Consider the following 21,134-nt stretch of genomic DNA (forward strand, 5'->3'; position numbering starts at 1 on the left):
CAATCACACTAGTCAGCATGCATACTTTGCCCCATGTTTGTTGTGCAATGTAAGCTCCCCCACTGTGGGCTAAATTGTCTTATTTTCATACTGATGAGGGGTGAGGAGAAAATGTTTGGAGTGTTCATTGCCAAAAAGCAATTCCAGTTACCATTCGTACAACCCTTTTCTCTTCGTTGACATGCCTGTCTTCATGGTAAAGTAATTTACCTCTCGGTTAGTAAAATTTTCTTGTTTCTTTATCTCTTTACTTGAGAGAAGCTATGAAATTTCAGCTTTCTGAACATTAATAGAACAGTTATCTTGATCAAGGATGTATAAGTATTGATCATCATGCACTTCATGAAAGCCTTTTTAATGTTTTTGAAAATGATATTCGAAGAATGCATAACAAAGAAACATCCCATTCGAGTTAATTTGGTTTAATTCAAGTCAACTGAAATATTTGCAAGTAACTATTTTTTATGGAGTGTGTACTTTTCATGAGAGAAAAAGATACCTTCTGTTTTTTTTTGCAGCTGTGGCATATATCACTCCAAAGTTTCTTCATATTATATATTAATCATCATTAGGTACACAAAATACATTAAACAATGATGGTTGTTGTTCCTTCAGATACTTGGGTTGGTTTGCTTGAAGCCTCTCTTTATTATTTGTTTAATACGGTTGGAATTGCCTCTACATGGAAGTCAGTTTCTATTCAAAACAGTTTTTGCTCGTTGAAAATTACAATTCCATCCATGGTTCTCTCATGGTGGTGCCTGAGAGAATATTGATTAGAATCTTCAGTCTACAAAGCTAACATCAAAGGAATATGAAGTGAATTGAGTGATACATCAATGAAAGACAAAAGAGTAAAAGAAGTTATACAAAATTGAAAAGGCAGTAAGAGAGGAAAAGTAGTTATAGGAAAAAATGGAGATAATTACATTTAATGTCCAAACGATACACATTCAATTGTCAAAATATTGATTTAGAAGCAAAATATTATTTCAAACTAGAAAAAAAGTATGCACATACAATGACCAAGATATTAAAATTATTTATTTTAAGTCTAAGAATCTATATGTATCAAAAGTCATTTATTTATAGAATGTAGTTAAATTTTGCATAATAAATGGTCTTTCTTATTGCAGGATGTCAAACTCAAAGTACATGTGTAAGTCTGAGAACGATATTGATACTTTGTCATAATAACTCATGAATTTCCTATGAGCTATGTTCAAATATCATGTTGAAAGATTACTATGATGGCAGAAGGGAAGAGAAAGAAGATGTAGAGATAGTACGATGAGAGGGAAGGATGCAAGATAAATGGAATATATTTGTACATTAGCCATGGGGCCATGGAGGGGAATATGTCTGTGCCATATGCGTGAGAAGAGTATTTAATGTTCGAGAATTGCAGGCCAAACATCATTATTTCTGAACTAAGTGTGGCCTGCTGAGCTTTATTTCCCAATATATTTTACAACCGCAACTGGAGGATACCCCAGAGTGTGTTTTTACCTGGAAAGTATGAAAATAACATTCTCATCACATTTTCTTTAAAGAATGCCAAATGATATTTATGGAGATGAAAAAAATATGATTTTGAAGAAAAACAAGTTCATTTTGCCTTCATTTTTATGTATTTGGTTTTTGTAAACATCCTTCTTTTGACTTTGTTTAGCTTCCTTTACATCCTTATCTTAATATTTGTTCTTTCTTTTTTTTCATTATCATTATTTTATTTTCCCTAATTTTGTTTTATGAAATTATTAGTTAATTGAGGCATCATCTCAGATATTTTTGTATAACAGTATTTACCTCTTTGTGGGCAGCTACTTATCTATATTAAAATTTTAAGATGCGTGTTTTTATTATGAGGTTGAAAGAGAACCATGAAATTTAAAAAATATTGTACACATGTGGATGTCAATATGTTTTTACTTTCAGGATGATGCCAATTTGCCAAGATTGACTCTTGCTGATTCTAAAAAAAAACAAATTTTTATTTTTTCACTGACTGCTTATCGATCACTTGCCAACAGGAGCATGACAATTTATCAAGTATTGATTCCTAGAGTTGAAGAATAACTTTTCACTCGTCTCTTGCCTATTTTATAATTTTTTTAGCATGTTTTTGTATGTGCACAGGCACTTATGACCTCCTTACAAGGTCGAGCATCTCATTTTTTAAAAAGCGTTAGTGAGAGAAGGAAAATTCAAAAGTGGCACTCATAGAATGATAACCAGAAAATTGGTCATGGTTACTCTTATCGATACATAACCCTTACAAAAAAATTCTAAAACTTGGAATATAAAATTCACCAATGAATTTCATTGCCATGATTTTCAATTTTCATCCCATCATTCTAGCATGAACCTATACCAATTACTCGTGACTGACTAATGCACTATGGATGTATGCTTTTAGTCATTTGGATCAGATAGAATCAAGTCAAGAAAATTACTCTTGATAAAAAAGAAAGCTGCTCTTGTAATTGCACGTCAAGAAGAGTAGTACTTCAAAACGCATTTTCCTCATCCATCTACTTATTTGAATAGATATTGCCCATCACAGAACATCCTCAAAATACTCCGCATGACTTAGAAATGCCATTGATATTGATTTCAGAACCATCACAAATAATGCAGTTTTGATTAGTTTTGATTGAAAATGTTTATCGAGTATTGAAATATATATCGCCCCTATTTAATCCCAATTCACATTTCAACCCCAAAATAGTTACTTTGTCACCTAAACTAGTAAATACACATTGTTGAAATGGTGGCTTAGCCAAGGGGTTGAGCCAATGCTTTATCTTTGGTCAGGGGAAGACTCAGAGTCAAGCTTGTGTTGTAGAAAATAAAATGCCACGGCCCATAGCTTTCTGGAACTTGGAGGTCCCTTTACATAGCTTATTGGAATAGATGCAAATGATGCCGTTCTGTACAGTAAGTTGTAATTCCTGTCATGTTGACGAGCTATTTTGAATGTGGAAATGTAAGCAGAATGGGATATGTAGCAAGGTTTGGTGCTAGTCGGGCATGATGAGATCGACTAGCGAGGGCGGAAATGGGCAAAGAAAGCAGGAGTTCATGAATTTACATGCTCCACACCAGCGGACCTTGACTGAAATTTTACCACAGCTGAGCATATTATAGTGGGTTAAGTTTGAGCCTTGCTGTAAAGGTCTTGTGATTTGTCATTCCGATCAACTCATTGTCACATGAGGGTGTTTCTTGCTGATACAGATATGTAGGGCAACCTTCTTGTATAAAAGATGATTATCTGAGATGCATTGGGGTGAAGGCAGATGCTATTTGCATTTTGTACATTTTTTGGAAGTGGGCAAGCAGCATGATAATATTGTCCAGTCTGTCTGCTTAAGGAGGAAGATATAAATTGGAGAGATGCGGATCAGAGAGATTGAGAGGAAAAAACGAGTGAAGAAGAATAAGTTGGATATTTTGCTCATTTGGGCTATTTTTGTCTAAGAAAATATTTATTGAAAGGGGGTGTCAAACAAAAGAAAGAAGAATGGGCTGTGTTTCCATAGAAACAAATTTCAGAGGAGACTGTTGTTAGAAACACAGTGTGAGTGATGACAAACATGTCTGCTGTCTGACACTAACTCAGTTGAAGATGTTTCCCGTCCTAGGAGGATGGCTGGAATGGTATGTTTATTTTCATGCACAATTGAGCCTGCAGCTGTATAGAATTGTAACATTGCATACATGAAGGTGTCTTCAGTTATACTGAATGTAAAGTCTCTTTTGGAGAGAGTGGGAGGGGGGTGTGGTTGAAGGAAGAAAATCGAGTGAGGTTATAACTCATAATTCCCCAGCATGGACTTGGTCAAGGGCTTTTTGTGATTTTCTGATCTTCTTATGGAAAGAAAAAAAAAACTTTTTAGGTCACTTCAAAGATATATTTTAAAGTCTTTATTTATTTGAGGACAGACCACTACTGCTGGATTTTAAGTACTTGAACTAGCCCATTAAAAGATTGCTGTGATGAGCTTTTGTTTGTTTAAAAAAAAAAGAATTTAATAAGCATGAGTTAAGGTGAAGGTGAAAATGGCTGACAAAAATTGATTTAGTCCTCACACAGTATATTCATATCTTCTGCTGATAGCAGAATATGAAATACTGTAATATTGTTCGTGCATACATTAAATTTGATCATCGGTCAAAAAGGGGTAAAGTAATATTATTTTTGGAATTTCACCTATTGTCATCACATCCATATCGCATCGTCTGAAATGATATTATTTTTGCTATAGATTTTCCTATAATATTGTTTTATTTGGTCAAATAGTGACCTTGCCCTTTCAGTTGATATCCAGAGCAACCATTCATCTGAACTGTTTGCAAATTGCTATTCCACTTTTCCACATTTATCAAATTATCTTTTTTTCTCCTGTGTGTAAAAGTAATTGTCCATATTGATATATTTCAGTATTACCCATTTTCATTTTTTTTAATTACCTACTGCATTTTCCTTCACTCAATACATTAAAAATGTTGTTTGAAATGATTATACAACACTGTTTGCTATTTTAATTTTACAGTAATTGTTTAACAGTTAGAATAAATGTTCCAAATCTTAAACAACATTTATACTGCTGTACATCCATTTTAAATTGCATTTTTACTGGTAGCGTATATTTAGGTCTTACCTGTTTTCCAACTATCGCCTACCTCTCACTCTTCTTCCTCTTTCTTAATTTCTCTCTCTCTCCCTTCCTCACTTTATCTCTCTCTCCTTTTATTCAATCTCATCAATATGAAGGCACATTCTTGTGGCCACTCTACTATTGATCTTCGTTCCTTCTGTCGCCTCCCATGACAAGAGACCATACCTTCTAACCCAAATAATAACCCTTCTGTTTTTGAACCTGTGCTGAATTTTAGACCTTCTATACCCTGTTATTTTTTTTTATATGCAACCAGCTTTTCAATTGAAATATTTCCTTTTGCTCAAAGGAATTTCATTTGATATTCTCTTCTTTTGTAAGAATTTAATTCCATATTTCATTTATCTTGTATGTATGAACCCCATCTCATACTTCCTTTCTCTTGTAAGATTTCCATTTTATGTTTATTTTTGCATGAATGTAAGAACTACATTTCCTTTTTACTTTCTCTTTATGCAACAATCCCATCCCAATAGTCATGTCCCCTTATATATTCCATTTCATTTCTCTATTCTTTTGTGTCTTTATTTCAATTCATTTGGAGGATTTCTATGATCTAACTCTATCTATTTTTGTATTCTGTTTGTGTTTGTCTTCTCTTTCTCTCTGTTGTCCTCTTCCCTCACTCATCTTATTTCTTTCACTGTCACATTCCCATCAAGAGTGTTTCCATTATCCTCTCCTATTGACTTGATTGTGGATGACATGAAGATTAACAATGACTCACTGTAATAATGCATTGGTCAGTGATATTCCTGCAGAGACCCGTTTGGTCAATGATGTTTTCAGGTGAATATCTTGACCTGGTAAAGGCAGCATGAATCCTTCCTTTCCCCTCAGTTTTCCATCCTCATCCACCTCTTTTTCCTCATCTTTTGATATTTTGTAAACTTCCATTATCTACTTCTGAGTTCACCATCTCTTCATTCTCTCATTCTTTCCCTTGTAGTGATTACCAAGATAGTAATTACACATAAATTAGAATGATCGCTATGCACTTTGTGAAGGCAGTTCAGCATAGGGAATGATGTGGTCTTAAAAAAGATAATTTACCTTGCTCTGATTCTGAAAGTGAGAGTGGGAGGAAACCTTTGAATAAAATCCTTATAGATGAAATTGCTTCCTCTAATTATTCTCTTCAAAATTATTTTGTAATGAAGAATTGTTTCCTGCTAATTTTGTAGAAGAGTGGAACATGCTGATATAATTGTACGTCTGTCGACCTTTTTGTTGCAATAGGCTCTTAAAAATATTGAAATGACAAGGCAAAGTCCCTGATGCCTGGTAAATTACCCTATAATGTAACAAAAATGTTTATAGATGGGGCTATTAAATTCCAAGTATCATGTAATTAGCTGTCATAGTTTAAAAAATTCTGCTCTGTGAGTTCTAAATTTTTTAAAAGAAATCTTGACAAGGTCATATAATATGTTGTACTTTTGAACGAAGCTGTTAACAATGTCTGTGTTACCCCCCCCCCCTTCACCCCCCATGAAAGTAATAAATCATGTTATTTTTATGTGACTATTCATGTGCTTTTCTGATATACAATTATATGACTGTTTTGTCGAGTATACCAAATATAGCATGCTGCAAATACCCCTGTATTATACTTCGATTCCGGTAGCTGATATCTTTGTCTATCAAATGTGTACTTGATGAAGCTTTATGAAAAAAAAATGTAAACTTAAGTGAGAGATGTCTGAAAATACCATCACTGCTTCTACCATCAGCCGAAGGGGAGAACTGGCAAAATGATTAACTAAAAATTTATACACATGTTCAATTTATTTTGATTGGTTGGACCAAAAAAAAAATATTTTGCAGGATATGTAGATGGGGAGTTGTATGCCGTCTTAACGTGTCAAGATGGCATAGGGTAATCAGTACTGTTGAAAGAACTTTTCGGCCGTGTCATATGCGATATAAATCGGCATTATGATTTAGTGTTTTGTTTTTTAGATCTCGTTTGGGGATGCATGGTTGGTATTGCAGTATAGGTTCTGTTCTTCTTCATGTGACTTTTTGCTTGTGATGGATAAGACATTATTCCTTTGGTAATTGAGGTTAGACCTGCAAGTCTGTGCAGTGTTGGTGTGTAGTGAGAATGGAGTCATGTCATTATCACCTAAGATTAGAGAGAAAGCAATCCACTGCATCATACAAGCTAATGTCCAGGGAAATTTATGTCAGAGTGATATAAAAAAGAAAGTGTATTCTTATTTTTACTACTTCATGTTGTTGATTTTGTTTTCCAAATTAAGAGAAAAGGTAGGCTTGTATTCTTTTGGGAATGAATCTGCACAAATTAAAGATACATCACTCTCTACAGATAAACACATGCTTGAAATGTGAGTTTGTTTATTCTGACTGTAGACAACCCTAATGTAAATAATGAAAGCAATGTAACATGTTATTTGTGTCAGAAAATTTAAATCTCCATTTGAATACCACACAAGATGCTATTTTCTTAAATGTTGGACCAAAACAAGAAGACCTACAAGAAACATTAATCAGATGCTTGAAGGGACTCATTAACATGCTGTGAGCATCTAGACAAAGCATGTTTACATTGAGGTTATTAAGGTTCCACGATCTAATCATCTTTATGGGACCAATAATACGTACCCCCACCAACCTCTACTCCGGCCGATGGATCAAAATGCCTCCTGGAGATGGTGGTGAACCTCGAGCACAACCAGTGTATTCTTTGGCTTTGGAATCGTTCCCAATGGTCAAATGGGTTATGATTCATCATCCTCAATCAGGGTTGCCATGGCAACATCTCCTCCTGCCATTCATCTATCTGGCAGAGGCACGTGTGCATGGTGACATTACCCATAATGAGAATCATTTGTATGTAAAGTGTGCCAGCGATATGTGTGTCTGTGTATACTGTGAAGAGGTGGTGTGTGTCCATTTCATTAATAGGGAGATGTTGTTGGCTGATGAAAAACAATTTACTGTTCCGCATCCTGCGCTTGCTTGTTTACTAGCATGTGCTGAAATATTTCACTTTTTAATCATCTCAAAGTGAGGTATACACTATTCATCACCGTATTTTCTAGACTAGTTTTTTTTTAATCTGGGACTCATCTTAATTTTTTTTCAATCACCCTAGACCATTGATGCCTTAAATTCCTTTTGCAATATTCATGACCAAATATTGAATATCAATATCCGAAATGAATAGTTATTTTTTTATGAGCAGTAAAAATGTAATGAAAGTAAATTTGGTTTACTCTATTCATAAGAAAATATGTTTATTTTTGGCAAATTACAAGTGATGATAGCAAAGATAGGAATTCCATATTTGTAATCTTTTGTAATCTATTACATATATAAAGTATGACATCATCATGCGTGTTCACATCCCATTTGCTCAATTATATTTGTTTGATGTACATGCATATTCTTTCTAAAAGATTCATTCACTTTATCCTCAATGAAATAGTACCACAATAACGGAGATGAGATTTCAAGGCATGCAAATGGGAAGTTAGTCGGTGGGTATGTCATAGAATCTGAAATCAAATACAACTTCACCGATTTGTAACACAGTTTTAACAATAATGGTCTCAATGGCTTGTTAACTATAGGGTTTTCAATGTCTATTCAAATAATACACTTTCAGACTGGACTTTCCAGTTCATCATACATGTAATGCTATTGGGTCCCTAAGTCTTGTTCCTCATTTATAATGGACATGAAGATTTCATGAAACTCTCGATCAGATGACAGGAAATTACCGGGCAAGGCTACAGGATATTATTCCAATATTTCCTCTATCATCATAAAAACATAAAACTTGGTTCTCCATAGAGTTGTATTGCTATGCTTAGCTTAAGAGGAAAAAATAATCTTGATTTAAATGTATAAGTTTGCACCCCCAAGTGTAGCAAGTCTTCTGTAACTCATAATTAAATTGCTACTTTTTTCACAGCATCCAGCACTCAGAGTTGGATAAAAATCAATAGCACTTGCCACCCATTCTTTCAAACATTGCCTTTGCAGCTGACAGGGGAAATGCAATTTCGCACAGAAATTCTCAGCCCCTCTGCTTATTAAAATATCTGCCATGTTCCCCTGAAAAAGTCTTAGTATGAATGGCTTTTGTCCTAGAATTTATAGCCATACTTACCATGTTTATGTACTCCAAGAGGGAGAAAGAGATAGAAAGAGAGAGGGGAGGGGTGAGAAGTGTGTCTATATGTTTTTAATTTTACTTCAATAGCTCACAAATAAAAAGTATCATCAAAAGCAGATGACTGTTTGCCATGTCTGTTCAAGGAATGCTTTTAGCCTTCATTAGACTTTATTGAGTCAAAATTGATTATTTGGAGCCAGAAGGATTTGTCTTCAAAAGTCAAAATTAATGCCCTCATGGTTTCTGACTTAGTAGAATTAGTTCTCCTCTCCTATAACATTAATATTTTAAACCATGTTTTTAAAACAACCTAAATTGCTACCTTTTTATAGTTCCTATTTGAGGTAGGATCAAGCCTTAGGAAGTATACTAATTGAAAAGATTAGATGAACCTGTAGCTATCTACCTAAGATATGAATGAATGATCAGTCCTAAAGTGATTGTTTGGATGGAGGGGTAATGAGAAAAGATGGAATTACAAGCAAGAAAATGATGGAAAACCTCCCTAATACCTATACCATGCTTTGTTAGGTGCCTTTCAATTTCATACAAAGACAGAATAGATGGATATTTATTGCCTGTTCAGACATATATATAGAAACTTGATAAACCATTGTCCAAACAGACAAATGAATGATTGTGCACTGCAAAAACTATGGTGTTGATTTAACACCAGCTTAAAATCTATTAAGTCTACACCAGAGAAGTGTTAAACAACACCAGTTTCGTCTTGGTCTAACACTAGAAAGGTGTTCATACAACACCAATTAATATTAAAACAGCATCAGTTTGATTCCAAACTGGTGTTGTTTCAACACTTCTCTGGTGTGGACATATATAGATTCCGGGCTGGTGTTAAATCAACTCCAGAGTTTTTGCAGTGTGAAGGAGTGTGTACATACAAGGAGAAAATATAGTTCGAAGAAACATACAGAGACATTCAAAATTCATGTTGAAGAGGCCCAATAAGGTGACAGTTTACAACAAGTTCTACTTAACAGGTCTTGTTTTCACTTTGATGTCTCTGTTACAACCTTCTCTTCATGTTGGGTTATACAGTCAGACTAGGAAAATCTTATGGTATTGCTGTACAGTGGAAATTTGTTAGTGTGAATGTGAGTACTTTGGAACTAGTGATTCAATGATTGGGTTCTATGAGGTGTGATAAAAGGGTGAAGATATTTGATTGGGCTGGATTAGAAAGTGGCGCCAACTTACATCAGGGAGGGTGCCTACTACAGCTGTGTTTCATGAATTATGGATATCTTCCTAACTGCTCATGGAATTATAGGCTTTTATTGGGTGAATTGATATTGTTTTCTTCTGAATGTTATCTGCAGCTCTTCACAGTATTAAACAAGTTATTCAAGCTAGTTTACTCACTTAGTGTAAGTTAGATATTGCATAATAAACAGGTTGATGAACCAATAGTGCTTGATAGGATGGTTAAGATTTGAATAAATCTTGAAGTACTTGGCAATTGTTTTTCCCCAATTCTTTCCATCCCACTTCCTTAATCTTTTAATTGCTGTCAATCATTTCTAATATTTAAGTATGATTCCATAAATATATTTGATTATTCTACCTGCTTTTTGATCTTGTGAACAGAATAATCAAACAGTATCAGGAAACATACAATAACTGATTTATCACCACTATGGACTGTACTGCAATCCATCAGTTTCAATAAAATAAAAAAATTGGGCTTATCAACTGGATTATAAAATTGAAAGAATATTCTAAGAATTTATCAAGTTAATATCAAGGTCCCCCCTAAAAAAAATGATTTGACATTTATAGTACTTTGCATATCATTTTCCGGTTGATTTTTAAAGTTTGAATTAAAAAAAATGATGCAAAATAATTAGCTCATACACTGAAGAGAGTGTCATTGATGAAGTAAAACAGACATTTAAAAAATCCTAAAGTTTAAGAAATGAATGTGTCTTTTGGGAGTCATTTTATGATTTTTGGAAGACAGATAATGCCTAAAAATAATGAGTTTTGTTTATCACTGGAGCAATATTACATTATTAGAGCTGTCTCTAGTGAATAAAACTGAAATTGTATTTCAATTGAATTCATTTTGTCCAGCATGATTGTATTTTATTTCTTAAAAGCTCTCATGCAACTGAAAGAGAAAGCTATAGATGACATAACATCTCCTCTGCCAAGAACGCATATTAATCACTCCTCTTTGGCAAACTCGTGCAGCTTTCATTAATCAATACTGCATTAAAATACCGCAAATATTTACTACTTGCTGGTTCTTTTGTAAGCCGAGTATTGATCAGGCAACAATATAAATGTGAAATTTCTACCATTGGTAAACATATTAAAGCCAGGAAGCCTGGAGTACGTGCTAATGTTTTATTATAACTGAGTTTCATACAAAAGTGTCATTGACTGAAATTTTTTTCTCTCTCCTTTTATCTTCAGATGACTCGTGCATTGCAAGTTAAGCCAGCCGACAGCGAGAGTAGAGGAGGTAAGGAGACTGTTCAAACTCATTTACAAGCCGCACGACATGCATTTTAATTCCGACTGAATCTAGCGTGAATGTTACAGAATGAGTGTGGGTTTAGAATAATATGATCAATCTTGGTTAGGATTGTGATCATTAACAGTATGCCTGGTTAGGTAGATACAGAGTCACGTATAGCAGACTTCTTCTTTCCCCCTTTTGTTTTTTTTCCTTGCCCACTTCTTTTCTATAGACTCATTCATGCTTATTTCCTTTTTATTTTCCCTTCAGCATATTTTTCCTGTATTCATCCATCTCTCAATTACTCTATCTTCCTTTTTCTCATCCATCACTATTCTCTCACTCTTTCCTCTTCTCTTGAGTACGCACCACTTTTCATGTTCTGTCTATAGTAGGAAGTAGTGATTTAATTGAAATTGGCATTTTGCATAATTGTGAATAATGTCTTCGGTAATGTCTGGATTGTCATGTTCTTCAAGGTGGAAAAGCATGAAAGTATGAAAATGCAATTGCATCATACAAGGTCTCTCAGCTCTGAAGTGATAAATGTAAAATAATTTAACCAAAATATATTTTATGCCATATGAAAAAAAGAAACTACAGATTCATGTATTTCATGCCATATGAAAAAAGAAACTAAAGATTCATGTAATCATAAATTGTAGTCTTTCAAGATGAACTATTATCATATCAAGCTTGATATACTGTAGAAGATGCTCTTTATTAATAATAATGCAAACCTGTAATTTGTTGGAAAGAGGGTTGAAATGTGGAAAGCATCATTGTAATTTGTCTAAAGGCTCAAAAAGGCTTATTTCTAATTAAATCTACTTTAAATTGTATTTTCGAGTTTAAATTCTACTTTTCTGAATAATTCTAATATGAATGAATGATCCATGTCAGTGGCACAGAGGTAAGGAGAGCGAGAGAATGTCTGAGACTGATCTTCAGTTGCTAAAAACACACACGATTATCATACAGATATAGGCAGTAAAGACAACCACAAGTCTGAAAGATAGCAAAAGAATCAATCACTAAACCCTTGAGAGTGTACTTGTGGTGCTAAGAAAATGTTATATCCTATTAAGAGATAAAATGCTAATAGTGTGTTTACCCCTCTCCATCTTGATTCCTTAAAATACTCAAGCATTGCCGTCAAGGAACTTCAAATCCTGGGGTCATCCTTCTTTTTGCCCACATTAAGACAAATTGCTCTGGCGATTATGCTTGATGTCCAGCAAACGTTGCCTTTTTCCTTTGGTTGATTTAAGTCTCTGCTTTCTAAGATTTGTTGATTGTTTGCCAGATAAATAGGGATTGGCACTGTGTGATAGCCAGGAGTGGTTTATATCATCTTAAAGAAGCTGGCTTTTTGGCCAGTACCCTGTTCTCACTTGGTAACAGTGTGTTCCAAATGTCCCTGAATTTACATGCTAGTGGCTGATCATTGGTTCTTTCTGGTGTGGAAGTTCATGCAGTTCTATCATCATTCATCTCATATTCCACCTATAACGCGTATCATTCGAGAAAATATGTTTTATAGATCAGTGTCATTATAAGATCGTTGAAACACAGTGATCATGTCACATTCGCGTAATGCTTTTGTTATTAATTTTCTGCTTAATCTTAAAATGGCAGATAATCATTTTTTTTCATCCCACAGTTCAACGTGCAAGTGCTCTGTACTGTTTGCTCTCTTCACTACCTCAATTCCAGTCACACTGATGAAACCCATTCCAAGCTGACCAAATCAGCATTCCAATATTGGTTTGGAGTCTTGTTTTGTTGGTGTAACTGCAGCATGATGGTCAATAGTACTACCAATAATGTCTATCAATTTGCTAATGTATGAAAGGGCTTAAGGCAAAATATTCGTATGAAATGGTTAATCTTGTCTACGGCTTTAGACATAAAGGAAGGATACAAAATATCTGGCTTGTATCTCCCTGTTTTGAAGAGCGATTGAGAGGGGGAAGTCCAAGGTAATTCCATTTGATGAGACATAGAAGGGCAAAGCAATGGTGGGAAAGACGGAATTCGGTCCTCCCCGAACATGAAAAAAAAGTTATCATACCTATTGAATATATTTTAATATGAAGGTTGAAAAAAAGTCATCTAGAAATGCCCAAAGATTGAATGCATGTCATTTATTATTATCTTTTGTTATATTTTGATAGAAAATATACAATGTAATACATTAATAATAATAACATCATATTTTACCCAGGGAAGCCACTTCAGTTCTGAAAACTGTTCTACCAGCAGGCCCTGCTTAACATGATAATGACATTATTACCCTGGCTTTAGCACGGCTACCTTGATCGGGCGCTCAAGCATTTAAGGAATTTCTTCTTATGGGGTACCCATTCACCTCACCTGGGTTGAGTGCAGCACAGTGTGGATAAATTCTTTGCTGAAGGAAAACATGAAATAATTAGTTCAGTAAGAGAGATAGAATAATTCTTGCAGTAAGACAATGATATTTAGCCATTGGATGCACTTGGCTTAGCTGCCAGTTAAGTTAAAATTAAATGACTGTAGTTTTTTAATGTCCTAATCCATACACCATCCAGATAAATCCATTGCTATGTATTTTACGTGACATGGACATTCATAACATAACTTTGTGTTAAGAAAATATGTAAAAATGAGAAAATTGATTCAAAATACACCCTTATTATTTTCACTCTACTATGGAAATTTCTATTTATAAGAGTTTATCTAATGAAGATGTTGAGTAAGTAGCTTATGCAGGTTTCTAGTAGGCAAACAAAAGATAATAATTGCTGTAAATTCTCATTTATGGGAAAGGCTCCATATTAATGAATCAATTAGCATGCTATCCGTGCATAAACCAGCAGAAAATATTCCCATAGATGACTAATATTTGCTATGGATTACCTTCTAATTGATCGCTGCTTATAAAGCCAGCATGATTGCCATTCTGTAAAGCCATTATAGGGAGCCATCTGTATGCCCTGTTTTTTCGCCATCATCATAATAAAACAAAAGCCTATAGATGAATGGATGGATGAATGGCAAATTGTGGGGTCATTGCATGTTTTAGAGGGCCATGTGTGGTGCATACACTTCCAAGGGAATGCCAATAAGTCCATATCTGCCATAGATATTGATTTTTGCCCCATCCCCAAACAGGCTTAATACATGTACGGGGCCTTGCATACCGGTCAATGGAATCAATAGAATTTACATGATGGAGTAGTGGGCTAGGGATAGGAGTAGGGAAATGTAAACAGAGAGAATGAGAGAGTGGGGAGGAAGAAGGGAGGGGGGGTAATATATGATGAACAATTTACATGATGTGGTATTGTGGGTTAGGCAAAGGAGTTATGGGATGAAAATAAAGTGATATAAAGAGGATAATGAAAAAGATTTTAATTGAATTAGGCATTGTTCAAAGTTCGGACCTAGAATGATTGAAAACATACAGGAATGGTAAAATGTGTTGTAAAGGTAAAAAATATATAAAGACAATAAATAGCAAACTAAAATGAAATTACTTTTTCAAAAAATTAAAATATTTTAGTCGAACAGAGAGGTATACAAAAAACAGGTAGACATGTAGAGTTTTAATATTGCCTACAGACTCATTCAAAATAAAAAGTATGCATATCTGGCTGAAAGAGATAAAAGATTTTCCTGTACATGTATGTTTGACATATTCAGCTGTAAAAGTTTAAAAAGTTGTGATAACTTCAAAACAAGTTTGACATAAAATTTAAAGAAGAAAAAGTCTTTAACATACATCTTGATTGATATTTTTTAGTAGAAAAATTGGGATTTGTCTTGAGGGCATTTCTTTTATGTGAGGTGTCATGTGATTGATATGAGAAATTGTTGTGTAGTTTTGAGATCAAATTCTGATACTCTCTTATATACTCCATTCCAATTCTATTTCTCAGGTTCCAAAAAAAAGGGATACTGTTAAAAGGACACTCATCTTGTTTCGTTCCCGCACCCTTAATCAGAGAGGTACATTGTGCTTTTCTTAAGGTAGATTCTCTTTCCTAGTGGAAATCAAGTTTGCTCTCGGCATTTGGTTCCATCAACAGAAACTATGAAATTTCCTTTTCACCTGTGAATACTTCTTTTTCCAATCATCAAAATCACCTTGTGCAAAGAAAAAAAATAACAGACTGAAAAACCACAGGCTCTCTGAAAACAAGTCACTAAAATAATCCTTTTGGAGCATGAATTTAATTTTTTGACATTTTCTCAAGTCACCAATATTCCTAAAAGAAAAACAAATTGATTGGATCTCCAAATTACTTTCTGAAGGAAGTTGAGAAATCCCCCTTTTTAATTAAAAACTTGAGTAACATAACATAATTTCCTATTACTGGACAATTCATTGCTGTATTATTGTTACCGCCATCAGTTAAAAAAATAGTTAATTTCTCTCTTTGTACCGTATATTCTGTACGAGACTGAGTGTCCTTATAATAAACTGATGGAGGTGATGGATTGGATAGAGGTTTGCAACAGACTGGAATTATTTTATGGTATATTTCTCAAATTTCCATGTCTAAGGAGAAGAGAATCCTCCTCCAAAGAAACGTATAAATCGGACAGAATTTGCTTGATTTGAATAAATCTGATTCTCGAAATATACTGCAAATTACTTTGATCTGTCTCTCCAATGTAATTTTTCCCCAACCGTCATCTGTTCAAAAATCCCCGTTTCTTTAAATCTGCCACTTGTGATAAGTACCAATTGTGTGTCAATATTGCTCAAAGAAAAAAAAATCTTAACCTGGTTAAACAGTGAAATAAATTGTGTACTCTTCCATTCTTAGATAACCTAAACATTTAGAGAACTGAAACTGGATACATTTTGCATTGTGAAATTTTTTACACATTTTTGCATACCATGCATGACAATAGCAAAAATAAGAACAGCAAAAAATGTGGATGAAGCATTTAATCGTACAGATGATATCTAAAATGTCAACAAAATATGTAATTGACAGGATATTATTTTACTTAGGCTAGATCATACCAAATTTTAGGCATGGTTGATGTATGTGTATGTACTTTCAATGTTCTATTGAACATTTTAACTTTGATCTTAATCACAATTAAGCACATGACATAACCCCATGAGTACTCTGTGATACCATTTTCTATCTGTACACAACTTGCATAAAGATGAAGACGTTGTATTTTAGTTCTTAAAATGTGAATGGGGCCTGAGTATTTGTGAACATGAAGTGTGGACACGGCTGTTAGAACCAAATGAGTGTGAGTTCTATGACAACATTTTCTCTCCATTCACAGTTTTTGCTATAGATTATGACTTTGTATTTTATATGGTGTGAACAGGTCCTTTGGAAGATTGTAAAATGCCCTTGTGGCATAGTACGAGAGTAAATCCAGCATCCAAACCCAATTAGAATGGGGGGATCAGTTTACCAAGTTTATTGGAATGGTCATCCCTGAAGAGGATTCCTATCTTTCATGTTGAAAACAAGGCTCTTCCAAGACTTCAGACAAGTGGATTTTGGGGGGTTTTATTCTTTGTTTTCATGACAATGAAATCATACTGTTCGGATGAGTTAAATATATATAACTCATTTATCCATCATGTTCTGTCTCAAAATCTAACCCTCCAAGCATTGTTTTATTTACTTCACTTTCTACTTATTTTTCAGAGTTTTAACTAATGTTTTTTTATCTGATGGGCAGGATGATTGTGAACCAACTTTATTCTAATAGATCTGCATTTTATATATCGTCATTCTTTTGTTTTTCCTTTGTAGTTATTTTTTAACCAACCTCCATTATCTGTATTTAGTTTGTTCCAAGTAGTTATTCTTTATTTTTTTCATTTCCTTTTTTGTATGCCTCCATTTCCCCTAAATAATGTCATGTCTTGGATATAATGCAGATGGATTGCAGAATAAAACACCAATTAGTCTTACAACTCGAAGTTAGTCAGGATATTATCAAATATTCATTGATTACAATGGTCACAGCTGCAATCTGAACTTGTCTCTTCAAGCAGTTTTCTAAGCGTTTGCCATTCCTTTTCCCCCCATCTTTTGAAAGTGTAAAATATTCTATAAAGCTCTTCGCTCTTCCACAATGAGCGGTGTCATGAAGTAATTTTGTGGAAGGGGACGTGGGCTTATTCTGTTGAGAGATTAGAGAATATCTTATCAATCTTAGACATGGCAATTGCCACTTATAATAATTTTCAAAAGCAAAAAAAAACACCAAAACAATGCAATAGCACAACACCACTCGTGGAGGGTTTTCTTGGGCTTTTTTTGTCAAGGGTGAAGGGGGGGGGTGGAGTGTAACGAATGACCTCCCATTGGCTTCTGTATTTTGTGCAAAATTTCTATTGGGATTTGTCCCAGGATGGAATCATGACAGCAATACAGATCCTTCATTCTCTTATGTATTCCTGCTTTAACGTAATGAACAAATTTAAACGTCATCCATCGTCTGAATTTGTCCCTTCCCCCTTGATTGCGATTCAGATAATGGTCACAAGATGGGGGAATTCTGAGAGGAAAATTAGATTTCTTTATACAATGTATGAAATTTGGATTCTTCTGGAATTTCAGCTCACTGGGAATACGCGGAAAGAAAAGATTAATCAAACCAAAATCTTGCCCTTTAAAAATGTGTCACTTGGGTCTGTTAGCTATGTAACTTAGTCCAAGATTGCTCCATTGGAAATATCACTGAGTACTTAAGGGCTTTAGAAGATTTTTGAAGATGAAAATTAAAGCAAAAAAAAAAAAAAAATGAAAATTATCAAATCATTTCATGTAGGTTTTGTCATATTAATGGAATAATGTTCACTAAGTATGATGCACAATTTATAATTCGTGAAAGAAATCTTAAAATACATTAAAGTGGTACATAAGTAAGTAATGTAATCAATTACAGAATTTTAAATGGAAACTCAAGGGTTGAGGTTCATATATAAACTCTTTACATAATGTTTTTTTACTATCAGGTTTATACTCTGAAATGCAAAACAAATGTTTTTAGTGTGTTCTAATGACAAGAATGTTGAAATAAAGTTATCTGTAGGTGATTTTTAAAATTCTGTGGTTCAAAATAGTGTGAAAAAAAACAGGACACTGTATTCATCTTCTAAGAGCAAGAAGGATGATGCTATCAACAAATCAATGCACTTGGAGATGTAATGTAACAGATAATTAAAGTAGAACTGGAATGTTGAAAGAATGAATTTGACTCTCCTTTAGGTGAGAATAGCCCCTTGTCATAATGTCAGGTATAGTGGTACAGCTGTGTGACCGTGTCCATCTCCAAAATACCTTCTGAACCTTAATACCTGTATGTTGTTTCTTCTCAGCTGAGTAAGTGAACAATATCCACTTCAATTGGGCCATGTACAAGCCAAGGTATGTTGGATGACAATTGCCACCCTGGTCCAGTATTTATTAGCCAATTTCCTTTTTTTTATTACATTATTCTGATCATGACTAAAAAAACTTATTTCACCCGTACACTTAAAAGTTTGTCTGTTGTATCTATCTGATTAGGATGAAACTTTGGCACAATTTTTGAATAACTTAAGATGATCTGTGCATGCTAGTTGACTGTTTTGGAGACCCACTTTAAAATTTACCATAAGTTTTTCTTGATTTTAGATGAAGTATATTTTACCAATGGGTAATTGACAGAATAATTTTTTGTGGTCTCTTTTCAAGAAGCATTCACTCATTTGCAAACAAGATCAGCTTGTTCATATAAATATCAATCAAAGAAAAATGGTGAAGAACTGTTCCCAGCTACACCTGAAAGTCATCACCTCAAGATCAAGTAGGAATGGATATTCTGTGTCCAAATGGATTATGGGAAGTCTTAGGTCCAACCGTCCAAGCATCAGTCTCCTGCAGACTTGCCTCTGATCTGATAGAGGTTTATCAGGCGTACAGTCTGTCATTGATCCCAAGGTGATGTCGAGCTTACCATTCTGACAATAGATGAATCATTGCAAGGGCGACCTTTACAGATGCTTTTTAAGAGATGGGGAATGAGTTTTATAACATCATTATGCCTGGTATATGTTCTCCAGCATCGAGGTTTTATCAGCCAATCATTTTATATATTATGCAGATATGTGAAGTTCTGGGGGGCATTTCATGAAAGGACTTGTTGGACGTTTTATCCGACAAGTCCCATTTTATCCGACAGTTTCCATAGGAACAGTGCCTCTCAGCCAATCAAAATCATGGAAAGATGTCAGATCTGACAACTTGTCGGATGAAAATATTGATGAAACGCTCTCCTGGTCTTTGTGGATTAGAGGTGAATGCAAGTATGCTGTAGATCTATGTAGTTGACAATATTGTTACATTCACCTGCGTATTTATATTGTCTCTATCAGAAACTTTGAATATGAAGTGAATTTAAAGGCATACAAAGAGATTCTGAAGAGAAAATGATTATGGATGTATTCAAACAATATACAGCCCTTGATAATGAAATCAGTATTGATTTTGAAGTGCTTTACTAATTTTCCAGCTGGGTTATTCTGAATACATCTGAAGAAAGATCATCTCGGGGAAATATCATTTTATCCTCTCCAACGATTTTATTTACAAAGCCTATTGTATGCGAGAGATGACTGGCTCCCATGAATGAGAATGATAAAATTCAGTATTCCTTTTGTTAAGAAGAGATCGAGGATGCCCTCCGATGAGAAGATCAAGTGTGGTCTAGTTCTTTCCATATCTCAAATTCAGATGTAAATCGTGTCCCTTGGTCCTTGAACCTATTGTGTGCAGGTTTTCAACTCCCCATCACCCCCTTCACCCATGATTAAGATGATTAGGCATGCAGATCCCTCACAGTTTTCCTGTCTCAATGGTTGTTCCAATCATTCGCTCGCCTCAAGACTTACTGATCATTCTGTTGAATAAATCCAGGGTGTGCAATGCTCCTTTGCATTCAGGAGAAGGGTGTATCTCCCAGCCTGGGATGCTTCTCTGTAGCTTCCGATGGATTCTTGATCAATATTCATTGGGTAAGAAGCCCACAGGTTAGGAGATTACAGCATTTAATATCCAAGGTGTGTTTTGGAGGCAGAATTAACGTAACTTGAAAGAACATTTTTGAAATGCTGAGTTTGATAAGTTTCATTTGTTTACTTGAAAGGGTTGGAAGCCGTTTTATTTTGAACCACTTCATAACATGCCCTCCAGTATGGCATCTTTCTTGTGTCGTCTTCCAGATTGAAGCCCCTCTTGTGGCAAGCATGTGCGCAGACATACTGATGCTCTTGATGTATACATATGCACAAGCTGATTCACACGCCTTCTCTCCCCCTCAGGGTTAGTGGAGGGTTGGGGACAGAAGGGGGGGGGTGGTTACTCAGCAGAAATAAAGGGTGGATGTATGATTTTAAAGGACTACTGTCATAATATGAAAGGTTGAAGATATTAGAATTATATTACATTCAAAATGTGAAATCACTCTTACTTTTTAGAAATTAATGTAAATAAATCAATTTGACTCTCTGATGTGTTAAACAAATTTGGAAAATATGAGATCTCAATAAGAAATGGTCAGAAAAGAGATTTCCCAAGGAGTCTAAGCTAGTACAATGCAAGTAAAATTTGACTCCAAAGAAGTAAGAGAGAATAACCGACATGTTTCTTTTATAATGTATCAATATCTTCATTAGATTGTGAGTCATTCAAAGTCTAAAAAAATGCAACTTGAAAAAAAATTATGAAAATTGTATTGTTTGAAATGCGACAATTCCATTTTTTCCAATATTGTATGAAATTGTTCATACCATATTCAATTA

General features: G+C 34.5%; 1 protein-coding gene across 8 annotated transcripts in view; it reads left to right on the top strand.

The window, feature by feature from the left end:
* The first annotated feature begins 11,270 nt into the window (after positions 1 to 11,270).
* Positions 11,271 to 21,134, top strand: part of LOC121411285 (CUGBP Elav-like family member 3-B) — a 59,284-nt gene continuing 49,420 nt past the window's right edge. For 7 of the 8 annotated variants that reach the window (XM_041603920.1, XM_041603922.1, XM_041603923.1 and 4 more), the window contains exon 1: positions 11,277 to 11,320. The gene's annotated coding sequence lies outside the window, so the exon portion shown is untranslated. Of the gene's footprint in view, positions 11,321 to 21,134 lie in introns of all 8 variants that reach the window. The other variant, XM_041603926.1, reaches the window with a different exon arrangement.

This window comes from Lytechinus variegatus, chromosome 3 (genome assembly GCF_018143015.1).
Source record: "Lytechinus variegatus isolate NC3 chromosome 3, Lvar_3.0, whole genome shotgun sequence".
NCBI classification, from domain to species: Eukaryota; Metazoa; Echinodermata; class Echinoidea; order Temnopleuroida; family Toxopneustidae; genus Lytechinus; species Lytechinus variegatus.